General features: G+C 47.5%; 1 protein-coding gene across 2 annotated transcripts in view; it reads right to left on the bottom strand.

Annotated features, from left to right (window-relative positions):
- The window catches only part of PTPRA (protein tyrosine phosphatase, receptor type A), a 99,631-nt gene that overhangs the window by 58,996 nt on the left and 14,525 nt on the right, over positions 1–26,110 (bottom strand). The window contains exon 2 of one of the 2 annotated variants that reach the window (XM_021394000.1): positions 19,929–20,027. The gene's annotated coding sequence lies outside the window, so the exon portion shown is untranslated. Of the gene's footprint in view, positions 1–9,053; positions 9,115–19,928; positions 20,028–26,110 lie in introns of those variants that run through there. The other variant, XM_021393999.1, reaches the window with a different exon arrangement.

Genomic DNA, 26,110 nt, shown 5'->3' with positions numbered 1-26,110 from the left:
AAACCAAAAGCAACCCGAGGCAAAGGAAGCAGGAATAGAAATGAGGTAGTGCAGGGAAGTGAAATCGAGGGCTGCCTCCAAGGTTGGGAATACTCGAAGGATGGGGGGGTCGGCATGCCAAAATCGGGGGCACTCCGTACATAGAATCACAGAGTCACAGAAGCCTTAAGGTTGGAAAAGACCACTAAGATTAAGTCCAATTGTCAGCCCATCCCCACCACGCTCACTGAGTACAATTTGCTGTGTTTTTCCTTTTCCCATCTTGAAACACAAGACAGTTAAGTAGGAATAGGAATGAGTTATTGCAAACCCATCTCTGCCCCTCTACGAAGCAATGCAGGTCATAGAAACAAAGAATGGTTTGAGTTGGAAGGGACCCTTAAAGGCCACCTGGTCCCACTGCCTGCAGTGAACAGGGACACCCACAGCTCTATCAGGGGCTCAGAGCCCCATCCTGCCTGACCTTGGATGTCTCCAGGGATGGGGCACCCATTGCCTCTCTGGGCAACTTGTGCCAGTGCTTCCCTACCCTAATTGTAAATAACCTTTTCCTTTTATCCAGTCTAAACCTCCCCTCTTTTAGTTTGAAACCATTTCCCCTTGTCCTATCACAACACGCCCCGCTGAAGAGTTTCATAAGCAGTTTCTGCAGTTGCTTCTTTCTCATGGAGCCCGACGTGGAGCGCGCAGCCAGTTAATGGCACGAGCCGCTGCTCCGACTCACTGCGCCAATTCCTGCAATTCAAGTCTGGCAAACAATTGCTACTCTGAAATGGGACAGCATCCAATTGTTATCTTCTTCCTTGTTAAAAAAAAAAAAAAAAAAAAAAAAAAAAAAAAAAAAAAAAAAAAAAAAGGTGTATTTACTATACCTGCACTTTCACCGCACTGGAAGTACCCCCACGCAGGCATGACAGCACCAAGCACCAGCACTCCGTGCAGCTTCGCCTGTTGATGTTTCTCCTTTCATCTGAGCAAAAAGCATGTCAAAGCTAAACAAGCAGGCGAGAGGAAAGCAAGCATCTGGCTGCCTCCCTGACAACTGAGCAAGCTGGCAGCTTGCAGAAGGTAAATCTTTACTATGCTCCGAAGCAAGGCAGCTAACACTTCGCTTTGGTGCCAGCGCTCCCATACATCCTTGCTTGCATTTCTAACCTCCATTCAGCCATCCTCAGCTGCCCTGGGACATACATCCCGCAATAAAATGGTGCAGACGCCGAGCCCTGACCAGCACGCAAGCCTATGTGCAAGGATTTTGTTGGAAGGGCTTAGCTCACTGCCATGCACCTGATAAGAGTCTGCAGCAACGACACACCCAGAGATAAAAAGAGAAGGGTTCCAACCTTCAAAACTCAATGACGTACCCTGAACGAGGGGTGAAACCAATCTATAAAGAAAACACTCTGCGTAGCAAGATCGTTTCCCTTGGCAAACATTCCTGCTTTCCTTCCCTTGCCATATCTGCGTGTGCACACAGGAATCGTTCCCTTGCATTTTCTTGGGTTGGAAGGGACCTTAGAGATCATCGAGTTCCAACCCCTGCCATGGGCAGGGTTGCCAACCACTACTTCAGGCCGCTCAGGGCCTCATCCAGAGAGCTGAGGGGCAAGTACTGGCACACAGACCAACCTGGGTGACATCTGGCTATTAGGAGGTACGCACAGGAGTTGTGACCCCACCTGAATGCATCTGGGGACGGCACAGTCCCCCTGAGCTCTGTGCCACGGGTGTCAGAGCTGATGACAAGGGGTTATGTCCAGTGCAGTAGCTAAGGTCCCATGCCTAGCCCAGGAAAACATTTGCAGCCTTTTAATTCCTCTTCCTCTTTAGACTTCCTTAATGAATATAAATACATACGAAGGAAAAAAAAAAAAACACATGACTCAGCCATCCTCCCTGCACACCCATGCTCCAGGTTGACTGGGGGCAGCTCGAGGTGACATCAGCGCAATGAGGACACGGACTGCAGCGGGGATGGTGGCACAGCTCCTGACTCTGGTGCCATCCAGGAGCAAACGAGGCTGACAGCTCTGCCTCTTATCCCTCAATTCCAGCCCCCTGGGCTGCACCAAGCCCTGTTGTGGAGGCAGACCCTTGTGATGCAGCTCATCCAGCGGCGATTTCCTGCAGCCTCTCGCACACGGACCCGGGGCAGGGACGCGGAGCAGCCCTCCAGGAAGCTGCAGCGAGAAACAAACCCCAGCCAGATTTCTAAAAATGGTTATAGCTTCAGACAGCAATAGGATGTTCTTCATTCCTCCGCGCAGATGGATTTCTGAGCTTTGGATATAAATACGGCATTGTTGGAGCCGGGATATTGTGCTTTGCTCCTCTGGGTCACAAGTTCAGAGCCGCCGCGGCGTGTCGGCGCTGCTCAAAGAGCATTGAGTCCTTTATGGCCACCATAAACGTTCCCCAGCACCTTTTGTCGGGCAAAGGGTTCGGCATGGCGAGGTCTTTCATCCCCGTCATCAGCGCTAAACTGGGTTCCCCATTGGGCAGCTCCATGGTGTTCCGACTTAACCTCGGCTTCAACGGAAAGGAAGGCTGAAAGCAGCGAGCAAAATAAGCCACAGCACCTGGGAAAAGGGTTTTCACTCCTGGCACTCGCACCCAACCATTGCAATGGAAGACTCTCACCTGTGGGTTTGACCATCAGACTCTGCTTTTAGATGCGCTGTCCAAACAAATGGAAGCTTGTGAGTAAATTCGCCCACTTTTTTTATAGAACGAGGCCCCATCAACAAGAAGGGTTTGCTTACATTTATTTATAACCGCCTTGGAACAACACACCCCCACGTATGGTAGAGGTTGCCCTATCAGGATCTCCAAAACACAAGGAACTGGCTCTTCCAGCACTCCCACTGCAGACACTGGTTACAACATTATAATTGTGGTCGGGCACTGGCACAGGCTGCCCAGGGAGTGGTGGGGTCACCGTCCCTGGAGGTGTTCCAGAACCATGGAGATGTGGCACTGAGGGACGTGGTCAGTGGGAATGGTGGGATGGGTTGGGGTTGGGCTTGGGGATCTCAGAGCTCTTTTCCAACCTCAATGATTCTATGTTTCACTTTGCCGCAGCTTGTAGGCTGGAGGAAATTCAGTCTTGAGCAGACACGCAGACCTGATACCTTCATGGGATCTTCATGGACCTGGAGATCAGGAGAATTACAGCATAAAATCTTTACGTGCATCGGGTTCGAAAGCAACAGCCATCTCACTACAGGGCTTACAAAAACATTACAAAGGGCCTATAGGGTAAATTTCTGGAGACCCCAAAGCAGATTCTTTGGACGAGCTGCGAGAGCTCTGCTAGAGACGTTGCTATTGGCAGGACAGCAGGGCAAAACCTATGGGACTCATCACGCCGGTAGCGAGGTCCCTGCAACGCTGCACGAGGAGTCGCACCATGGGAATTCTGCAACCTCTGGATGCACGGTGTTAAGCCTGGAGATGGAAACTGGAGTCAAAAGTCATGGACAAAACCTCTCCGTGGATGGAAAATCTACGATGGAACTGCGGGGCCAGATGTTGCACGCAGCTGCGGGGCTTCGCTGTAATCCATCACTATAATCCCCTGCAGCCTTAAGACGACCACACGAAGGAGGGCTTGGTCTTGTTCAGGGGTGTCTGCTTTGTTTCACTGGTGTAGGGCCTGCAGAAGTGGCTGGCCTCTCTGGATCTTTGTATCTTTTCTCAGTATCTTTGTACTCCTTGTTTAAAAGTACAAAGTGCTGCTTTAAACGGTTGGGATGAGTTGACTGGGTTTTCTTTTTCATTTAAAACCAGGTATTTTCAGTGCAAATTTGCTCATGTCCTTCCCCCAGCTGAAAGCAAGGCTCCAACCAGGACTGCTTAAACCACTGCCTCCCCACCCGGGCACCCCATTCCTGTCTTCGCTTCTATGGTTTGTTCAGTGTCCCTGCCTATAGCAGGGGGGATGGAACTAGGTGATCTTAAAGGTCCCTTCCAACCCAAACCATTCTATGATTCTGTGATCTCAGCTACTTACAAATAAATCAGCAGCAAAGTTGCCACGCATCAGACTCCCACCGACAGGCTCAAGATTTGTCTTTTGAACTCTGTAAGCCAAATGTCGAAGTCTCTAAGCTGTGAACGTGATGCAGGCAAGCACCAGTTGGTACCACTAGGGGTTTTTCCAGCAGGCAGGACAGGCAGAAGATTTACACCAAACAATCTTGCCTGCTTTTGCAGCTGGGGAAGAATTGGGGCAGTGGCTGCTCTATCCTGTGTTCCTGAGCCTGAGATTCTGTCCTGCTGCCATCCCTATGAGCAAGCAGCCTTGTATTTAAGAGGTGAGAAGACACTCAACCACCTAATTCCGTACCCTGTATAACACAAGCCCACCTGGAGGCTCTCCTGGAGACAAACACGTGGGAGGCATGAGGGTGAAGGATTAAACAGGAACACCAACAGGTTCCCCTGACGCAGCAGTGGGACAGGGCTAAATGTGCTTCTTTTTTTCCCCTATATCATCTTTTTTTTTCTGCATTTATTAGGCACCGAGGAAGTGAAATTTGCTTTCTGCAGATCATATGATGGATGATCGGGCACGAGATGCTCACCAAGGCTGGGCAGTGGGATGTGTCTGCAAGGGCAGGAGCTTGTTCATTGCATAGATGTGACCAGGCTGCCAGGACCTGCAACTGCAACAAAATCCTCACGTTGCTACGGAAAAAGGAAATCTGTTTCCCACCTCCTAGGTGTGCTCCAAGCATGGGAAAAAAGGAGACTGGGTTCCTTTTTCAGGATGCACTACTGGCCTGTAGCATTAACAAACAAACACATGTTGTTCTCCCATATCTATTCTTCTTCCCTTCCCATTTTTGTCCATTAGAATGAATATGATTCTAGGAAAACATAACTAAGGTGCCAAGACAACATCATGCTGCCAACCTCCAAGATGCAGAGGAACTTCTGGGCTTCATAAGGGTAAAAACCGCTCAGAGCCAGAATCCCATTTCCAGACAGCACTGGGAAGCTCCAAGAAGGCAGGTGGGGAGGAAAGAACCCCCTGAGCTGGCTAGGAATGTTCCAGATTATCTCTAGGGTCACAATGCAGCTGGAAAAGCTTTCTAGATGAGCAAGGAGGTGGTGCACACGCATCCAGAGCTTTTCCTTTTCTCCAAGGAGGAAAATGAGTTGGTAGCAGGGAAACCCTGCACCCTCCTAAAGAGTTAAACCATAGCTATGGAGCCAGGCACGATTATAATTCTGGGAGAGTATATTTAAATGGCAGGGAGAGCTGAGCTTGTCCGACTGGATTGTCAGACCACAAGCTCCCCCAAACACGGCTTTGATTTTCCAACGCAACACACAAAATCCTCTTCTGCTTTCACAAAGTGCGTGTGGGATCATGCTCCGTATTGCACAACATGGCTTAAGAAATGATCCCCAGCGTAGTGCAGAGCTGCAAGCTGGAGATGGGCACCAAGGAAGGGCTGCAGGTATCTCTGGCAGCAGAAGAGGATGAGGAGGATATGGCTGCCTGGAGCAAAGCAAGGGAGCAGTGGTTGCTCTCCAGCTCTACGCTCAAAGACAAAGAAATCATACAGAATCATACAGTGGCTTAGGTTAGAAGGGATCTTAAGGATTATTCAGTTCCAACCCCCTTGCCGCAAGTAGGGTTGCCAACCACTAGATCAGGCACCAGGTCAGGCTGGATGGGTCAGACCTATTCACCCTGCTGTTGAGCACCTCCAGGGATGGGGCACCCACAGCTTCTCTCTGGGCAGCCAGTGCCAGCACCTCACCTGACAACACTGGCAGGATGGATAAAAGCTTACCATATGGTAAGGCTGGAGCTGGGCCCGTCAACACTATTTAATCAGAAGTTGTGCAGGAAGCGTGGGTGGGATGCAGGAGCTTCCACGCTTGGGTTATTTTCATGGGGAAACCAACCTGAGCACAACGGGTGCTGGGTGTCACCCTGCCCTTTCCTATCCACAAGGATCATCGAGTCCAACCGCCGGCTCCACACAGCACCACCCTAAATCCAAACCCTATGGCTGAGAGCAGTGCCCCAATGTTCCTTGAGCTCTGGCAGTTCAGGGTGGGCAGCCTGTTCCATGCCCACCGCCCTCTGGGGCAGAACCTTTTCCTAACACCCAGCCTGACCCTCCCCTGGATGCTCTTGGGGTATGTAACTACGGAACTGCCCCATAAGTGACAATAAGGGACGCTGTGCGAGTGCAAAGTGGAAGATCTCAGTGGCACCCCATCGCTGCCACCCCGTCCAGTTCCCAGCCCCGGCTCTGCTTTCGGGGAGGGAAAGCTGAAAGGCAGAGCCCTGCAGGCATAAGCCGCGTAGGTAACCAGTAGCAACTGTGCCTAATCCATCAGCAGGACAAAACCGCCGGCCTCATTTGTACCCACGGCACGCATCGGGATGAGTGTGCCACGGCCGCAGCCACCCCGTGCTCCCTTTTCCAGTTTAAGCTTAGTTTTGGAGAGGTTTCTCTTTTTATAAGTAATTTAGGTCTGTTTGGAGGAAGGAGTAATGTTAATGGATGAGGCTGGAGCTGATCTGAGTCAAAACGAAGCACAAAAGCTTTGTCCTCAGCGTACATATTCAGTACGCAAAATGAATGTATTATAGTTTATCGTACTCATAATATTGGAGAAATTACCAAGAAAGCAGCTGCTCTAATCTTGATGCTCTTGACTTTTTTAACGAATTACAAGGAAGAACAGAAAAATACTCCAAATCGTGTTGGAAAGGAAAGAATAAAATCAGCAATTCTCTGCCCCACATTCAGGGCACAGCACCAAAAAATGCCTCACTGAGAGAGGATGCTGGCATCACAGCAGCAGCATTGCATCACTGCTAGGGTGGCATGAATGCATGGCAAGATAGGAAGCAAGGAATTCTCAGAAAAATGCATTTCCTACTCTTCCCTCATCTAACCAGCCCGCTGTCCCCGCACAGAGGGCTATCAGATTGGTTAAGCAGGATTTACCAGCGGTGAATCCATGCTGACTACTCCTCATCACCTTCTTTTCCTCCACATACTTAGAGCTGGCCTCCAGCACGAGCTCTTCCATCACCTGCCCAGGGATGCAGGTGAGGCTGACTGGCCTGTAGTTCCTTGGGTCTTCCTTCTGGCCCTTTTTTGCAGACCGAGGTGACATTGGTTTTCTTCCAGCCCTCAGGCACCTCTCCTGTTCTCCATGACCCTTCCAAGATGATGGAGTGGTCCAGCAATGGCACTGACCAGCTCCCATTGGGGCCCATGGATTTGTGGATGCCACGTTTCCCTAAATGACTTCTAACCTGATCCTTCTCAACCAAAGGAAATCTTCCTCTTTTCAGACTTTCTGGCATGGGAGACCAGGGGTTCCTGAGGGCTAGCCTTGGCAGTGAGAAATGAAGAAGGCATTCAGTGTCTCTGCATTCTCTGTGCCCTCCCTCCCCAAGGTTCCTGCCCCGTCCAGAAACAAGAGACATCCAAACTACAGGGAGAAACCTTACCAACATCAGTTTGGTCGAGGAGGGAAACAGATTGCCCAGGGAGGCTGTGCAACCTCCGTTCTTGGAGGTTTTCAGGACCCACATGGATAAAGTCCTGAGCAACACGATCCTGCCCTAAAGACACTGGTTAGAGAGGTATCCACTAACTATCTTACCTGTTCTAGAGTCATAGAATCATTAAGGTTGGAAAAGACCACGGAGACCATCCAGTCCAACCACCCACCCACAACCACCATGCCCACTGCCCAATGACCCTACCTTTCCAAGTACCCAGTGATCAGTCAAAGCTTATAGCATCACAGGCTGGCTTTATGGCATAAGCACACAACAATTTGCGTGAGGGAACTACTGAACTCACCGCAGAAAAAGGGGCATACAAGAAAACAGAGGTTCCGTCATCCCAGCACCTTCCAGATCGCGACACGAAGTCCCCTCCTTTTGATTTCACCCTTTTTCTCACATTCCCCTCCACCAAACACCACTCTCCCTGCGCTGTCAGTGCAAACAGCCTGCTGCCTCGCAGGCAAAGCCCGCGGAGATTTCATTCTCCTTGCAAAAAAAATAAAAAAAATAAAAAAAAATAAAAAAAAAATCCTCTCGATTATTTATGCCGCCCTTTGAACAACACCAGCCATTGTGGGAAAGCTGTTTGCAGTGTTTTAAAGCTCTGAATGTCACATTGAGAGTCTGGTCATGTCAGTAGGAAAGCCTGCCGCTGCCATGTCCCAGCACAAAATGCTTTATTCAAGGCACCCCGAGCTCAGCAACGCCGAGAACCAGCAACCAAAAAGGAAGCTGGTGGGTGTGACAGCCACATTTTAGATAACAGTATTAAAAGAAGCAGGCAACGGCTGAGTTTTTGGGTTTTTTTTTTTTTAATTGTTCTTTTGGTGTCGTGGGGAAAAAACAAGGCTCGGGGTGAGGTTAGAAAGCTTTGGCTCGCTTTGGGGGAAATCTGGGAGTGCTTAGGGGCGACGGAGCCCTTCCCAGCAGGACTTGGTGTGGACACGGCTTTGTCAGAGCGCTGTCGAGCAAACGGGGCCGGCCCTGCCACCAAGCAGCCCGCTTCCTGCTGAGCAACAAGGGAAGCAGGGCTCTGTGACTGTGCAAACAAAGCGCGTTTACCTCCAGCTCCCACCATTCCTCTCCAGGAAGAAGAGCTCGGGAGTGCCGCCCGACCACGACAAACCCGAAAGAGAAAAGCACCAGGCTCTTCTCCATGGTGCAGGACATTACGAAGCAAAACTGGCTAGGTTGCAATCTTCCTGAGCGCTCCGAGTGCTGGGTTTCAGGTTACCTCACCTGCTGTACCCTGCAGGAATTCCTTCCCAAAGTCCTTTTATTTCTATCGCTTCCACTAACACCCGGCTCTTGCATCAAGCCTTTCATCTGCAGATCTTCAAACCACCCTGCAAAGAAAGCGAGTGTCATTTCCTTCCCCCTCCCACACCCCCGTGCGCCGACGAGGAAGTTATAAGCCAAGTGAAATAACAAATATCGCCCAGCAAAAAGGGAACGCAGTCAGCAATAGGAAGGACGGTGCTCCCATACGACTCCCAACCTGAAGTGCCTACAGAATCCGTCCATCCCTTCGGCGTCCCGCTCAGGAAGCAGCTTGCATCGCCGTGCATCAACGCTCCTCCCAGTTTTGGCATCCCCACCTCTTCCATCCGACGGCTCTGCATCCCATAAGCAAACAGCCGGGCGCTAACCCTGCATGGATCATGAACACCCAGCTCGCCGTCCCTCACACGGGGACCTCGGGCTATTTTTTAAGCTCTATCATCTTATCTCTCCCGCAATCGCAATTCACCGTGAAAATATTGGGTGAAACCTATTAAAGGATTTCTTGATAGAGGCACATGGACTCTATTTCTTCCCACGCAATTCTCCCTATCTGATAAAAAAGGCAATGGCAGCGTTTGTTTAAATACAACCCAGCGCTGCTCCCATTATCTTTGTGGTCCACATGGGTTTTTCCAGCCATACCATCACGCTGTGGCAAAAATCAACTTGATTTATTTTTCACTCCCATTTTACGAGCAAAGGCTTTCACTATTCCTTCCGATGCACCACGGTGATTAACTCCGTTCCGACTGGAACACAAGCGCTGCCAAGAGACCTGCAGATTTCAGTCCTGAAGTCCTTTGCTAAACGCAGCACGGAAACCTTTAAACTTCAGAGGATGAGAACATCTAAGGGCATCAGAAGTACCGACAGCTTCACAGGGTCGTAGAATCATAGAATCACAGAATGGTTGGGTTGGAAGGGACCTTGAAGCCCGTACAGTTCCATACGTGGGCTGGGTGCCACCCACCAGCTCAGGCTGCCCCGTGCATAAGGCAGAAGGGTTTTAAGGCACGCTATGTGCAGTCCGCCCCAAACAGCTCCAGATCACAGCAACGTAGAAAACATAAGGAAACCCAAGCAATGCTTTTCCTAATAAAAAACATGATTAAGCTCCTATAATAATGGCCTAGAGAGAACTTGGTTTGCTCCCACTAAACCCTCTCCCATTTCCACTGTGGTTAATGTTGGCATACATTATTTTTGCACAAGCGCTGGGAAAGCAATCGCAGTACTACATTCTTGAAGTTGAATAAAATATTCATGACCAGTCCCACTTTTCCCACTGCTTGCAGCCCAATTACTGCAAGCACTATGTCTACAGTCCCCATGAGAGCTGGCACCCAGACACCACATCTTCTTGAAATCACTACTAAGCCAACGCTGCAGTTGAAAGTCATCAAAATGAGAGTTCTGCAAAATAAAACTTTTTGGGAAGACAGCAGAGTGCACCTTCTTTGGACCCCGAATAACCTTACAGAACCACTTACGTAACGTTATGCTCCCTGCCCTGGCGACAGATTGACCGACTGCAATGTGAAAGCTCACTCGCTGAATCTGTTCAAAGTATTTTGTCACTAAACCATCAACCTGGCTTTGTACCACAATTTTCTCTCCATTTCAAAAATGAACATTTAATCATACAGTTGTTGAGACTGGAGAAGACCTCAAAGATCCCCATATCCAACCCCAACCCATCCCACCATGCCCACTGACCATATCCCTCAGTGCCGCATCTCCACAGTTCTTAACATCCCCAGGGATGGTGACTCCAATATTTTCCTGGGCAGCCTGTGCCAGTAACCAACTGCTCTTTCTGAGAACAAATCTACCAGATTCGGTTAAGCAAAACAGAAAAACTGTCACACAGGCATCAAAATTCCAACATACGGATTTTAAAGTCACATTAAAACAACTGAACAAGAAGCCTTGTTCTACGTGCATTTGGTGACCCCATCACCAGGTACCATGTTAGGTGTAGAGTGGATACCTTCAGCTTTGGATGCACCATGCCAACTGTCGTTGCAGCTTTGGGAAAGAGAACCTGAAGTTCACCTCTCGTAGGTAAAATTTAAGATGTAAAAACTAAAATAAAATAGGAGGAGGATTTATAGGGTAAAAAAAAAAAAAGCTCCAATTTTAAAATATTCCATACAAAATAGAGTTGGTTGAAAATTGCATTAATCAGCCTCAACAAAGGCATAAAACTCATTATTATCCTTGGGCTTGCACCACCTCCGCCTCTCACGTGGCATTTGAGGAGCTATTTCAATCCAGCTCTCTCATGAAAAGATTTCACTGCACCAAACGCCAAGGGAAAGAGAAAAGAATGAATTAAAAATCCAAATAAAGCTTTTTTTTCTTTTTTTTTTCCCCTACCATGTAATTGCAAATGACAAACATATCTGTGGTTTACAGAGGAGGCAATAAATTAAAGCTAGTCACAAATCAGACCGAAAAAAGATACTTAAGTCATTCAAACCACCACCCCAGGATGGCTTTGGCCCCATGGGACGCATCTTAGTTTTGTGAAAGGCTTGGAGCCCTCAACTGGGGAAGCACAAAATGAAGATCACTCTTAGAAGTTGCTTCTTTCATAATTCAGCCAACTCTGGTGCTCCTTTCGTTCAGTTGCAGGAAAAGCAAATGTTTGATCATCAGCAAAATGGCTGCGTGCGTTTCTTTTGCAACCAGCCAAAGAAGATGGCTGCAGAATTGCTGTTGATAGAAAAACAAGCTGATTGGCCTTCAGTATAATTTTAACTTTAAATTGGTACAAAAATAGGCATTTCAACTCATTAGGAAGCTGAGGACACCAGTAACCTAACTCCCATCTCCCATAAAACTGGAGAGACCCCGTCCTGGAGATCATAGCAACTCCCTTCCCCTTCAGCTATACTCACCACACTCATCTGAATAAATAGGTCAATCTCCTAAACTCTTCATTTTTCATTGAGTCAGGCATCCTTCAGCCAATGCTAAGAAAGCATGGCATTCCTAGCTCTCCAGCTTTGGTGAGTAGAAGGAACTTAGGAGCAGGCACACCAGCAACAGGACGAGAGGTTAGAGCCTCAAGTTGTGCCAGAGGAGGTTCAGGTTGGATATGAGGAGACATTTCTTCTCCAAAAGAGCGGCCAGGCAGTGGCAAAGGCTGCCCAGGGAGTAGTGGGGTCATCATCCCTGAAGGTGGTGGAGAACCACGGGGATGTGGCACTGAGGGACATGGTCAGTGGGCATGGTGGGATGGGTTGGAGTTGGACTTGGTGATCTGAATGATCTCTTCCAACCTTACTGATTCTATGATTCTATGTAAGCGTTTGATACATACATATTTAAACAATGATTTTTTTGAGCTTATTGAAAAATTTTGGTTTTTTTTTTTAATTTAGTATTTTCTATAAAATCTGTGATCAGACACAGTCCAACTCATGGAAGTTAGGAGGGGAGAAAACATCCTTACAACCACACACCCATCAACGTTGCATTAGATTCCAGACACTTCCCAAAAATTCCAGCATAATCCACATCTCAGAAAAGAACACTTCAGGGTGAAGGAAGGCCATGATGACATCAGAGGTGAGCTTCTCTGAACGAGTCTATCATAATTAGTTCCTGTGCCTCAGCAAAAATTCAGTTGGATCAAAGTCCCTCCTGATGGATGCCTCTTGAAGCACAGGGCTTGGTTTCACAGCAGCTCCATCTGTTAAGACCCAGAGGACTTCTCAACATGGTTCAAGCAGGAGAACACTCCAGAGCTCACGTGCAAGATCTTTTCAATGGGCAAACCCAGGACTGGGGTGATTTCTGCTGCCATCTCCCCGCATCACAGATGTGACAGCAGGACAATAGCATGAATAATTTTTGTTACTCACTCACTACCGAAGGAAAGCATTTGGAGTCTAAATTAGGAACATGAAAACGATTGACATTAGCATTAACCTCAGCTCCACCCTAATTGCACTACATAAAAGCAGACGTAACAATTACAAAGATAACATTGTGTGTCATAAATATCACACACAGGAATACAGCAGTCACAGCATTCGTTTCCTGAGCCGGGAAAGCTGCTATAATTGTAGAGCCCTGTGCTCGCAGAGGACTCAGGTTTGGAACCAGCAGGCCTTGGTTGCTGTGATTTCCCAGCACGCTCTTCGAACTCTTCGTGTTCCCAACCAACGCCGCGTCAACGCGCGGCTCCGAGCTCTGCACGATGCGGTTCAGCCGGAATTTCGTGTTCTTGCTGGAAACAAATTAAGCTCATCCCAAGCTCGATGTGGAGATGCGAAGCAATTAAAGCAGAATTTGTGTGGGCTGGTTTGTGGATGCGCACTTCACTGCTCAGGGTATCTAAACTAAAACCATCGGCCGCCCTGCTCTACTCAGACAGAAGCTCAGGAGTCTATCTCGGCTCCATGTCTTTCAGCTGTTAGACCACACAAGGCTGAGGTTTGCTGTCCTTAACCCTGCCTCCTGGGGCTGCTGGTAATTAATACAAAGCCACAGAAGCCACCACACCCTCTCGGACGGGAGCTTTGTCCCACTGACAGCCATCCTTGCAAGCAAAATTCTCCCGAGTAATCCCCTTTCCATTCTAGATGGAGAATTTAAACCTCCCAGATGACAAATACAAAAAGTGTGAACGGTTCCTCCCTCCCAGAGAGCCCCTATGATGCAAAACCTGAAAGAAATAAAAACAAAAATAAAAGCCAGCGTATTTCTCAAGTCCTGCCTTTAGAAAAGAGCCTTTCCTCTCAGCGAAGCCTCCTCCAGTCAGTATTTCCAGGCAGACAATAATGCCAGTTTCTAGCTCTAAATGCTTTTCATCCAAGCGTAGAGAAGGTTAAAAGCAACACGTTCACTCAGATTGACATTTTCCAATTAAAGTTAAGGGATGACAGCGACTCCCATGAGCAGCACTGGAGAAGGGAGGGGTTCTCCATCATGGAAATGCCAATATTTTTGGATACTCCCAACTGCTACCGTAAGCTGTTAGCATCTCCCTTATCCCAGAGGCAAACCACCGCCTTGGGCCTCTTCTCAGTTTCATCTTCATTTTCTACCCGGAAAGAGCAATCAGTTCCACATCAACTCTTTCCTTACTTAAGCTCCTTTATAAATGATACACGGGATTTTATTTTCTGGGCCACTTCCGTGGAGCTCCTCCACTTGTGCTTTTTCTCCTGAACCAGGAATCCCTTTGGAGGACCGCTGGCAACGCTCCTTCTGCTGCAATGCAGCTTGCTTGCAAGCCTCCCAGAAGGGTTCCAAGGGTGAAGCTGAACGCTGGCTACTCCCTAGCAGCTCTGCACTTGACGATAAATACCTCCCTCATTAGCATGCTGAGCTTCATTAGTTCTGCTGCTTACCATGTAAAAGCATTAAAGTTGCGCTGAATTTTCAATTTCACAGCTTGCAGCGTGGTGCGTTAGATACTTGAGGGTCTCCAGCCGTGGGGCACTGACAGCATTTACAGCGTTTTAAATTCGCGAGCTGCTGGCAGTAAATCTGCTAATGCCTGTAAAAGAGGCAGCATGTGCCTCTGAGTGTACAAAGAAGCCATCCACACATTCCCTAAGAGTTTAAAGCAGCAGAGGGGCAAAACAACTGCCCAAGATCACCCACACGGTGCTGGTGACGCTATGACCTCAAGCGGGAAGCTGGTGTCGTCCTACAGACGTGGATGACCTGGCAGCAGGGAAGAAGCCAATCTACACTACAGAACACCATCAAACCTGAGAAGCGCTCTGATCTCCCCACTCGACCTCCCCGCCGCTCAATTTTCACAGCACTGGCAAAATGTGAAGACTTTGAAGTTTCTCGAAGGCGGCTGCAATTGCTCGATGGTTCAAAAGGCTCCTTGGGACAGGAGGGCTGGTAAAGGCAGGCTGTCTTCTGTTACCACTCTTGGATCCTCAGGAAACTAAGCCTCACAAACACAACTCTACTCACGGTTAGGTGAAAATAATGAATAACAAGCAATACATGGAGCTTTTCAGCCCTGATGATCAGATGAGAGTAAGGCCAGGGTGCGTGCACTTGTATTCAAAGGGCAGTTCAAGCAGAAAGGTGTCAGGGACAGCAAATGGCTCTTAGATGCTCAAAGGAGGACTTGTAGCTGGTTTCCTCAGTGTGTACACAGCATTATGGCTTTACAGGGATTTTGTGGATTAATCAAACAGAATAATTATCTCATGGTGAAGCGCTGATCTGGAATTAAAGAGATTAGTGTTTGGGTCTCAGCTCTAGAAGTTCTCACCCCTGGGGAAGTCATATCAGCTCCTGCACCTCGCCTTTCCAGGAAACCCCCTTGGCATGACTGACTGTAGAACCTGAGTGAAGATGCCAGAGGGGAAGACCATTCCAAAGACTCTGTTTTTCCCCCTAATATCTGCTACGAGGCACTGACTTGGTCTACTCATGATTCGTTGAAGGAAGATCTTCCATCTTAAGGGATATAAAACAAGCGTGTGTTATGCTTTAAATAATATCTACTGGTGAAGTACCATTCCCACAAATGTAGCAGAAGATCATAGAATCATTTGAGCTGGAAGAGATGTACCAAGGTCATCTTGTCCAAGCCAAAGATGTGCAGAGCAGTTTCAGAGCAATGACACGTTTGATGGTACTTCATTATCATGTGTCTGCAGGCACAAAAGATAGATCAGAAAAAATTCTGAAGCCAGTTCTTGCCCTAAGATCACTCTAACACAGAAGGGCATGGCGAGAAAAACTGTCCCATACAGGTTTTCATGTCCATATGTTGTGATCTCTCTGATTTCAGTTCTTTACACACGGCTGTTCCATTTGTTTCCCCAGCTCACATCACAAAACCCACGTCATTTAACCACCACAATGGACTGATTTCTAATTTGGTTAATCCACACTGGCTTGCCTGTAAACCCCAAGTGTCTAACATCTGGCCTTTGTCAGCTTGGTTGCCTACCTATTCCTCTGTAAAGAAAAGGGACATCCAAGACTTCCCAGAACTGCCTTTTTCTTTGCTTCTGAGAAGCTCATTCAGCATGCAAAGTTGGGCTGGCAACCTCACCATTGTCAAGAACCCAAAACGCAGGCCAGAGTTTGGTGAGGATGAAAAGAAAAGGAAAAGCGTGCGGGTGGAAGAAAAAGTTTGGTTGTGTTTCAGAACGGTTTCTTTTTGTTTTTTAATCTGAAGCCAACACTTACATTGAACCCAAATTTGTGTTGTGCAGTTTGAAGAGCAGGGGTAGGCTTCCTCCAACCATGACAGGATACATCCAGCATGGGACATAAAGAAGCGTTTGCAACGAGGAAAGATGAATGTGTCTTGGTGGTAACATCTGTGTCATCCAAAACACAAAAGCAGTCATCACCTGATCCCAACAACAGGTGACAGCCCCAAACAAGACACTGGTGGCCACAGCCACCAAGCCTTCCTCCCACACCCAGCACCAAATTGCACCGGGAGGGCTGCGAGGAGGAACCTTGCTGGGAGGATACAAATCCCACGAGGTTTCAACCCAGCATTTTTCCACCAATCTCCACTTGCCTTGAAAGCGTAATTAACATCAGTTGTCTTATGATTTTATCTCCATTTTCTCAGGTTGTAGGCTATCTGGGAGGGCACTGGGTACCTACATGTGGGTATGCACACCGGTGCGTGCAGCCACTTGCCTGCAGTTTCCAGCTTCTCAGTGCAGCTGCTTTTCTCAGGGCCTCCTCAGAGAAGAAACTGCGGTGAAGAACCTTAGGGAAATCTTCCTTCTTAACCCCATGCAGTCAGTGATAAAAAGATTTCTGCTCCCACTGTATCTCGCTGATACAGATGAGCTCAAATCAGTGGAGCATTCAAGCTCAGTTAGGCTCAGAGCTCCGCATTCCCCTGTGTATTCTGACAAACTGCTCTCGTGGGGATTTCAGACAAAGGTGATAAAATGGCCCTTGTACTCAGGGAGAGATTTCTCTTCCTTTCTGCACATAAATTTTAAAGTTTCCTGAAAAACTGAAGGACAATACTTCGAGAAAGTGACGGGGATCCATACAAAAAGAGACCAAGATAAGTCTTAGCCAGGCTCAAGGCTAACTGCCACTCCAGGCTATGTCCACAGCTCAGCCTCTTTTCCATGTATCCTTCTGAAATTGCCCCCATTTGCTGTGGGATTTACCAGAAATAAGACATTTTCGATGCAAAGGAAGGTCTTGGTGCATCACAAGAGGCGCAGACAGGCAGGTGAGCTGCACGGCTACACGGCAGAGGGTGCAGACACAGAAGAACAACATCAGCTTTAAGAAAAAATACGACCCTACAGGGTAGGCTGAGCACTGATCTGAATCAGAAAAATAGACTGTGTGTTGCCAAAGGGTTGGAGGATTCCATCCAAAAAAACACCGAGATGTTTCACTCTTAAAGAACTTCCCTGTTCAGTGGAAAATTGTTTGCTACGAACTTGGACAGAAGTTTCTGAGCCAGCCCAGGCGGGGGTTCACCTATACATCCAAGCAAGAAAGGCCAAGAACAAAGCATCCAAACACATCACTCTGCCAAAACCTCTGTGGTTTATCATCTAGAGTTCAGCTTGAGACCTCCAACTCTGCTAAACGGGGAAGAGTTTCCAAGAAACCTCTGCTGGCAACGATCCTGAAACACAGCTCCCGACCTGCAGCTCGGCTTCTCTGTGGATTCTGAGGGAATCATCCTTTCTGCTGGCGTAACACTGAAATACCACAGTGTTTTGAACAACGTGCTATATTTCTGTAAGCACGACAAGTTTGTGGAAGCCTGGTTGCTGAAGGATTGGGCACCAAGCTGAGCCAAGTCGTGCCCTGAAAAACACTGGGCTTCCTGGCCAGCTCTGTGCAGCACCCACAGTGCTTCCCTCCTACCCTGCTGGGATCAGAGAAGTAATTCTTCTGGAAGAAGCTGTGCAAACCCAAGAGTGGCTGGGTGAAACATTCCTGTCCAGGGTAGAGTGGGACGGGCACCAAACCCTGGGGATCCAGCAGGACCAAGAAAGTTTCACCCCCCAACAACACCCTGCAATGGGATGCTGCAGCTCAAGACAAGAGGTACTGATGGATGTTAAAAAAAAACAGAACAGTGTTCAAAGAATCACAGAATCACTAAGGTTGGAAAAGACCTCTAAGATCATCAAGTCCAACCCCAGTCCATCCCCACCATGCCCACTGACCAGGTCCCTCAGTGCCACATCTCTACAGCGCTTGAACACTTCCAGGGATGGTGACTCCACCACTCACTGGTGCCTGACCACTCTTTAAGAGCAGAAATGTTACCTAATATCCAACCCAACCCTCCCACGGCACAACTTGAGACTATTACCTCTCATCCTATCACTAGCTATCTGAAAGTATTGCTGCTTCAGAAACCATGAGACCACTGAGATCTCTACTCAGAGGAGCTGTCCAACCCGAGAGCACTAAGACACTTTGGGATCCCAAGGTTTCCAGTGAGAAGTACAGAATGTCTTAGGTTTTAAACCTAAACTTTGAAATTTTCTTACCTGCACTCTGCAAATGCAAACTCCCTAGGTTTGCCATTGCTATACCCTACGGTAAATCTGAGCAGGAGTATATGAGTGACGTTGCTGAAAAAGTAGCTGGTGACAAGTGAATGCAACCAGAGAAAACAAAGCCCAGAAGACTAGAGATACATCCACAGGATAGCTTTCGGTAGTCTTCTTGCAGTAGTTTTCCACCATAAAATCCAAAATGGAATGCTTTGTAATCTGAATCGAGGTGCCATGCAGGGAAACACTAAAAAACAACCCATAAAAGGCTGCTGTAACACTGCCGGGTGGCAATGGCTATTTCACAGCCACAGAGTGAAAAGCCACTCGGCCCAGTGCTCCTCTCCAGTAGCCCATGAGAGTCAAAAAGCCCACAGCATCTGTATGACACAGTAACAGCATCCATTGCTGCACTTGGTCTAACAGCTCCCAGTACCTGCAACAGCAGAACGAGCCCAGTGGGAGCCAAGCAGAACAGAAAATACATGTAGTAAAACACAGTGTGAAATTCATTTGGGTACATATGCACACACACACACACACACTAGCAGACCTGGAACACATTGCTAAGCATCACACGGATTCAAAGGGAAGCATTTAGTCACCCACAAAAGCTACAAGTCACTTCAGTGTGGAACAGAGGTTATCACACCAGGTTTGCAAAGGAATTCAAAGAATTTCTGCGTGAAACCATAGATTGGTCAAGTTTGTGAAGCTTACAGTGTCAACAGGAACCTATGTGAAAGTTTTAAGGAAATACCAAACCACACATACAAACTTCATCTCCAGACACTGTGAATCTGCATACGTAAAAGCCACAGCAACAAAAAATGCTTTACAAAACCCCCGTTTATAAAAACCACCAGATTTCAAACACACATCTCCATTTGCTATACAATCCTAGCATCAAACCCATTTTGGTAGGCATGAAAATAGCAATCTTGCAGGAAGATTTTTTTGCTCTTTTCAACAGCATTCCTCAAACTTTTCCTCAAGTCAGACCACGGGAAGAGCTTCAATCAGAAGCACTGCCCACAGCCTCCCTGCTGGATGCTGGTTTTTAACTCACTACCATGCTGAGTAACGTTGCTTCTTATTTCATGACCTTCCTTCTTACTCCATGACCCTCCTTTCATCAAAAAAGCTCTGTTTTCTTTTCTCTCTCTCTTCTTTAACAAACCCATTTATGCTAGAATTGTGCAACATCCATGCCCAGGTAATTTCAACCTAACGCTGGTTTGTATGACCAAGAAAAAAAAATAGCCTTATGAAAAACCCTTTTCAAAACAGACCAAATATTAACACCCCACTCTTTACAACTCACAACATGAACGAAAAGTTCCAAAAAATGACAGATTCATTCAAGGAAAGGTAAAATACCAGACTCATGAAGGGTTGCATCAAATCAAAGCCTTAGAAAGCTAAGCTCGCCACTATCAAACTTGGGAAGAATGGAGCGGCTGTCGCAAGGCTGTGAGGTGTGAATCCATGAGATGGTCACAAACTCTGCACCTCTGAAGGCTGATGTTGTGCTACAGCAGCCCCAGCTTCACACGCAAAGCACCACAGTCATGATTGTACTGTACCTTAACAGGGACGCTCATCCAACCAGGTATCCAACCAGGACGATGATGGGCAGTACACAATCAATCCTTATTAAGGCTGATGATTATCCTCGATGAGCCCTGGAAGACAGAAACACCTGGTTACTGGCTTGTGCCAAGCCAAGTGAGCTGGCTCACATGGATCAGCCATTTCAAGCAAATCACTTTTTTTTTTTAATTGCCCCCAATGGTTTCAACTTCATTGTGAATGATGGGGATTGTCTCGTACAACAGATCCTGCACGTACAAGAAATAACAAAGTCTGCCTATGGTCTCCTGCTGGATATCCAAATGGAAGGTGACTTCCAGATTGTCTCTCTCCTAGTGAGGCATCTCCTAGGCATCCTAGTGGAGATTCCATGGCATTCATGAGTAAAGAAAACTTTTGTGTGTGTTACTTGGAAAAAGAAGAAGTGATGTAACTATCAGCTGCATTAAAAATGCTCACAAATTTGAGGAAAAATGAGGAGAAGGGTCAAGCCCATTGCCCAAACTGAAGCTTTTGTATTTATAAATTCTCTGTTTGAAGGAGCGTAACCAACCTCAAGTCTGCAAAGTACCATGATTGTATTTGAATGATGTTGTACCTGAAGTGTAGCAAATGAAGTCTGGATTTTAAGAAAACTTTAGTTCCGATGTAGTTCAACTTTCCTTTGAATTTTGTCAGCTATGAGATCTTATTTTCTAAAATTGCAGCTGAGTGTATATAATGTATACACATTATTTAAATTTATTTGCATCCTTGCAGTATTAATGGCAGCTTATAATCAGGAGGGAGACCAACTTTTTACACAGGCAGATAGCGAAAAGACAAGGGGGAATGATTTTAAGCTAAAAAAGGGGAGATTTGGGTTAGATGTTCGGAGGAAATGTTTTACTTATAAGGTGGTGAGGCCCTAGCACAGGCTGCCTGGAGAAGCTGTGGGTGCCCCATTCCTGGATGTGCTCAAGGCCATGCTGGATGGGGCTTTGGGCAACCTTGCCCATGGCAAAGGGTTGGAGCTAGATAATATCCAGGTCTCTTGCAACCCAAGCCATTCTATGATTCCATGAAATAAATCCACAGAGCTCTTCCACTACAAACAAGAGGTAGTGGCCTTACATTGCACCAGGGGAGGTTCAGGTTGGATATTAGGAAACATTTCTTCTTCGAAAGAGTGGTCAGGCACTGGCACAGGCTGCCCAGGGAGCGGTGCAGTCACTGTCCCTGGAGGTGCTCAAGAACTGTGGAGATGTGGCACTGAGGGACATGGCCAGCGGGCATGGTGGGGGTGGGTTGGGCTCGGTGATCTGACACGATCGTATCTTCCAATCTTAATAATTCTATGATTACGTTAAGCACACCTGCAGGTACACCATTCTGCAGAAGCCACGGAGAGTAGGAAGTGCTGAAGACCATTTGGGGTGTACCCACTCAACTAATATACCAGGAGCCTAACAAACAAAAAATTAGTCCTGAAGTGCTCTGTTTTACAGACAGAGCAAAGAACATACATCACTTGGCCTAACTCTGGAGAGACCTCCAGCCATACCGGGTTTTGCATCCCAAACTACTCCACTTAACCTTAAACATAACCTTGATTTTTCTTTCCTAGACAAGGCAAGGTTTGGGAGTAGCAGTGGGCCAGGCAGCACCTGGGGGAAAAGGAGACCAATCTTTGAAATACCTGGGCCCTTCTGGAGGGCTGGCACAGAGGAAGGTGCCTTCTGGACACTTCTCTTCCAACGTATTTATATTGAGCACGTTTGCGTCCATGCTTCACTTCTCTAATGGTGGACCCAAAGTAAGCTGGGCAAAGCAATGTGCATTGGATTCATGAGATTATGAGTGGTTTGCTCACTGTCTTTCTCAGGTGGCAACACGGTGGTACTCTCTGCTGGCACAGCCTCATCCCAGGCACTGCGTGCAGGTCGGGCACCACAATAGAAGGGCATCAAACTATTAGAGAGCATCCAAAGGAGGGCGACGGAGATGGGGAAGGGGCTGTAGGACAAGGCATGTGAGAGGTGATCTCCAACCTAAGGGAGCAGGTGAGTGGCTCTTCTGGAGCTGTGAGTACGTTAGCGAGGAGGAGCGAAAACAAAAACGACTCCACCAAGCTGGTGGAAGAGACAAGTGGATTATTCCCTTGGCAACGAGCTTAATGGGAGCGGGCTATTTTCTCAGCCCTTCAGTTTTCCACGCGTTCAGCTTCAGCGTGGTGCTCTTCCCAGCTTTAGATTTCGTTTTCAACCAGTGCTCACCACGCTTCCCACACATCTCAGCACCAAACCACACAAGCCGCGTTGTGACGAGGTCAGGTTGGCCTGACATAGCTAAAACACCTCTGCTGCTTTTATATATATATATATATATATTTTTTTTTTTTTTTTTGTACAATGATTTTAAATGAGGAGAAAAAGAGTAACTTTGGGACTGCAAGGAGCAACGGTGCGATCAGAAGGATCAGTCGTGTCTACGGCGTCTTATTACAAGTAATTTATATGCGAGCAAAAAAATATTCCCCGTTTTCCTAGGAAAATGCCAAATTCCATAGTGATTTACACGCTTTGCAAATCTCATTGACTTCAGAGGGAGCGCCTGCAGTATAAATCACCAGACTGCAACCTCCCAGCGATGTGGAGTAATCCCCTCATATTTCACCTTCCACAAAGCCTATCTCCAAACAGGTGCTACTGCTAAGACCCCGTGTGCCCAGCCCCAGCCCTGCACACAGCCCAACTTACCAGACCTCAGCTCCCCTATAGTGTGCAATTGCAGTTGGCGTTTGCTCTAGGATGGGACAAAGCATTTAGAAGAATACGGGAAATATTACACGTAGGAAGCAGAGAATATAGGGAAGAAGGTGAGAGAAGCACCACTGACTTACAGATTTGAGCACGGGGGAAAAATACCTGCACCCTTCCTGAGGGGCTACATGAGACCAGAAACACGGAAGCTTTTTGGAGAGATTTACTTATTTAAAACAGCTATGGAAAAAGGATGGATGCTTGAACAATTTAACCACGGCAGATAAACCACCCCCCCAGACCTGAACTGGAAGGGTTTTCCCCCGGTTATAGCTGTGGTCCATTAACCCATATTCCCTCCCCACGCAAGCCTTAGCTGTTTCACAGACTCTCACGGCTCCAATGTTCTATTTTAAATGGGCAATTTTGACACATTAAAGCTAAGCAGTTACACTTTTATTACCCTATTATACAGCACTGTGACAGATTTCCCTAAAGAGCTGATGGTAAATCACAGCCCAATTACAGGCGGGTAAACTAATGAGAACAAGGGAGAAATACATGGGGAAAAGCCACGATGGCTTCACGGCAAGACCTCACCCGTGACACAGGGCTTTGTGGGGCAGCATCCAGCATTCAATGAGACATGAGTTTTCACTCTGCTTCTAGACAGGGTTCAGGGTTTGATTGTTCAGCCTCCACAGCCCAGAAGTTGCCCCAAACCCACGCCCTGGTACAACTGAGGGCACCTGATACAGGCGGTTGGCCTCTTCCCACCAACGCCACCTGGCTCAGATGATGGGATTGACCAGTTTCCCAGTTCAGCCCGGTCAAACTGGGCTTGGGATAACCCCAACCCATGCACAGGTGCAGGGCTATGAGAGCAGAAGCTCAAGGCCAATGGAGAGGAGCCCACTGGAAGGTCCAGCACTGGGGCACTGCGCTCCTCTCCCTTTCCATTGGTATTAACACAGCCAGGAACATGTTACAGAGGAGGTTTTAAAACCCCCAGAGCTGCCAAAAACGTCAAATTAGAGCTCAGAGTTCACAATAAATCCACCCAAGCGAACCGCAACATTGTTCAGTTGCTCTTCTGGGTGAAACCAAAATGATGAAAGCAAAGATCTAGCGGCAATTACACCCAAAACGCTTCCTGCCCTTGCACGAAGCTTTGTTTTGTTTGGGTTTTAGTGGTAGATGGGTGTGCACACTACAACCTGTGAGAGACAGATCACTGCTGCTAGAGTGGAGGGCTCTGTCCCTCCCTCCCTCCCTCCTCCTCTTAATAAAAAGCACTAAAGATGCCATTCTGAAAGAGCATTGCTTGAAAACCATCCCTGCGTTCACAGTGGCAGGTAGAAATTAGAATCCTTTATTTGTAGCTCCGAGCTGCTTTTTAAAGAATGAAAAGAGAAAGAAGCACACCTGAATGAGGGCTCCCTCCCCCCCTGTTACAACCAATGCTTCAAAAGGCAGCGGGCAAAGAGCGTTTTGCAGAGTTCTAGGAAACCACGCTTTGAAAATAATGCGTTTATCCAAGAAGGAAAACAAGCAGAACAATGAAAGTCACGGAAGTTTGCTCCGAGGAGACACATGGGAAGGTGAAAGAAGGAAACATGCAGAGGAAAATACACAGTGTAAAGATACAAGCTAATTCAAAGCAGCAAGAGAGCAATTATCTGGCCGTTTCGTGTTTATGCAGCACTGCATCCAACAACAAGCCGTGATCGTGAAGAGCTATGTGATTCAAAATCCAGATGAATTTAGGCAGGTACTCATCTCCCTACAGAAGGCTCAACCCATCGCCATATCCTTCATGTCTCCCTGAATCTCCCTGTGTCACAGTCATTAAGGTTGGAAAAGACCTTCATGATCACCAAGCCCAACCCATCCCACCATGCTCAATGACCATGTCCCTCAGTGCCACATCCCCGTGGTTCTGGGACACCTCCAGGGATGGGGATTCCATCACTCCTTGGGCAGCCTGTGCCAGTGCCTGACCACTCTTTTGGAAAAGAGATTTTTTCCTAATATCCAACCTGACTCTTCCACGGGACAACTTGAGGCCATTCTCTCTCATCCTACCACAGTTATCTGGGAGAAGAGGCCGACTCCACCAGCACAAATGGATTACTCATGGTCACAAGCTGGAAGCAAAATTTACTCTTGGAGGCCACTGTGTCCCAGGAGAACAGGTCAGACCCAGCTCGCTCCTCTGCACGGAGGCTTGGAACTCGCTGGCCTCTCTGCTTCCATCACCATGATAATTATTTTAATTTGTAGCTTCCTGATTTTGGCAGAGAAAGTCTTAAGAGCCCAATCAAGAACGATTAAATGCACGAATTAAGTGAAGTAAGGCGCCAAAAAGGGCTGATGTCTGCTCCTCTTCCCTTAAGTCGGATGAAAGATTAAAAGCTCAGCTTATAAGCTCCCAAGAAAACCAACAAAGGAAGGCACCATCAGAAAAGAGATCTCAAAAGCCTTTTTCTCAATAGAAATGTGAAGCTCAGCTCTTCAAGAGCCTCAGGATGGAACCCTGGCTTTGGCTCAGCATTCAGGTGCTGTCTGTATGAGCTGGGAGAAGCGATGGCTCAGCCTTGATCCTTCTGTCCTTTCTGATGCCATGATGCTAAGCAGCCAACCATGCAAGTCTCCACATCACAAAGTACACAGGAGAGAAAGAGAACACTGGAGGGCTTAATGCACTCAGCCAGGAGGGAAGTCCTGGGGACGGTCCTCTTTCTCAGGACTCCTTATGGGTTTCATTTTAGATATTCCTCAGACCACGTTACTGGCTTGTTTGCTCATGCACTGTCTAAGGTGCCAACCACAAATTAAACACTTTAGTTAAAAGTAGACACGGGTTGTTCCTCTTGTACCTCTAATACTCAGTCACTAGAAACCCAACATCTGTTTTGCTTTGAGGCTTTCAGCAGTGACTCAATGTTATCTACAGTTTTGGACCGCTGAAGATAAGCGTTCCAGTGGCTTTTTCCTCCCCCTAGCAACAGGGCTGCTTGCTTTCAGACGAAGGAATCAGCCTCAAACACGTGTTAGAGGCAAAGTTACTCAAGTCTGAGTTACACAAGTTGAGGAGGAAGCATAAGACCCAGAGTTTTTTTCCAGCTGAGGATGGAGCTTGTAAAGGAGGTTACAGATGTGCTCTGTTTACAGTAAGTGCAATAAGTGTGCTGCAATTAAAGTGAGTCTGAGCACGAGCCCCCCAGCTCGCAGGCAGTCCCTGAGGATTGGCTGTGACTTAACCTTCACTGCCTTCAGGCGCAGCAGATAATGAAGTACCAGGCATCTCCACCGGCAGCAAAGCACCTGAGGTGCACGCAGAGCTTTAGAAAGAAAAAAAAAAAGTCGAAGCAGCAGGAAATATCCCCGCACCCAGGGACCCAATTAACTCACCAATGGAAGCCACGGGCGTC

The sequence above is a fragment of the Numida meleagris genome, chromosome 4 (assembly GCF_002078875.1).
Source record: "Numida meleagris isolate 19003 breed g44 Domestic line chromosome 4, NumMel1.0, whole genome shotgun sequence".
NCBI lineage: Eukaryota > Metazoa > Chordata > Aves > Galliformes > Numididae > Numida > Numida meleagris.
This window is presented reverse-complemented; position numbering and strand designations above follow the sequence as displayed.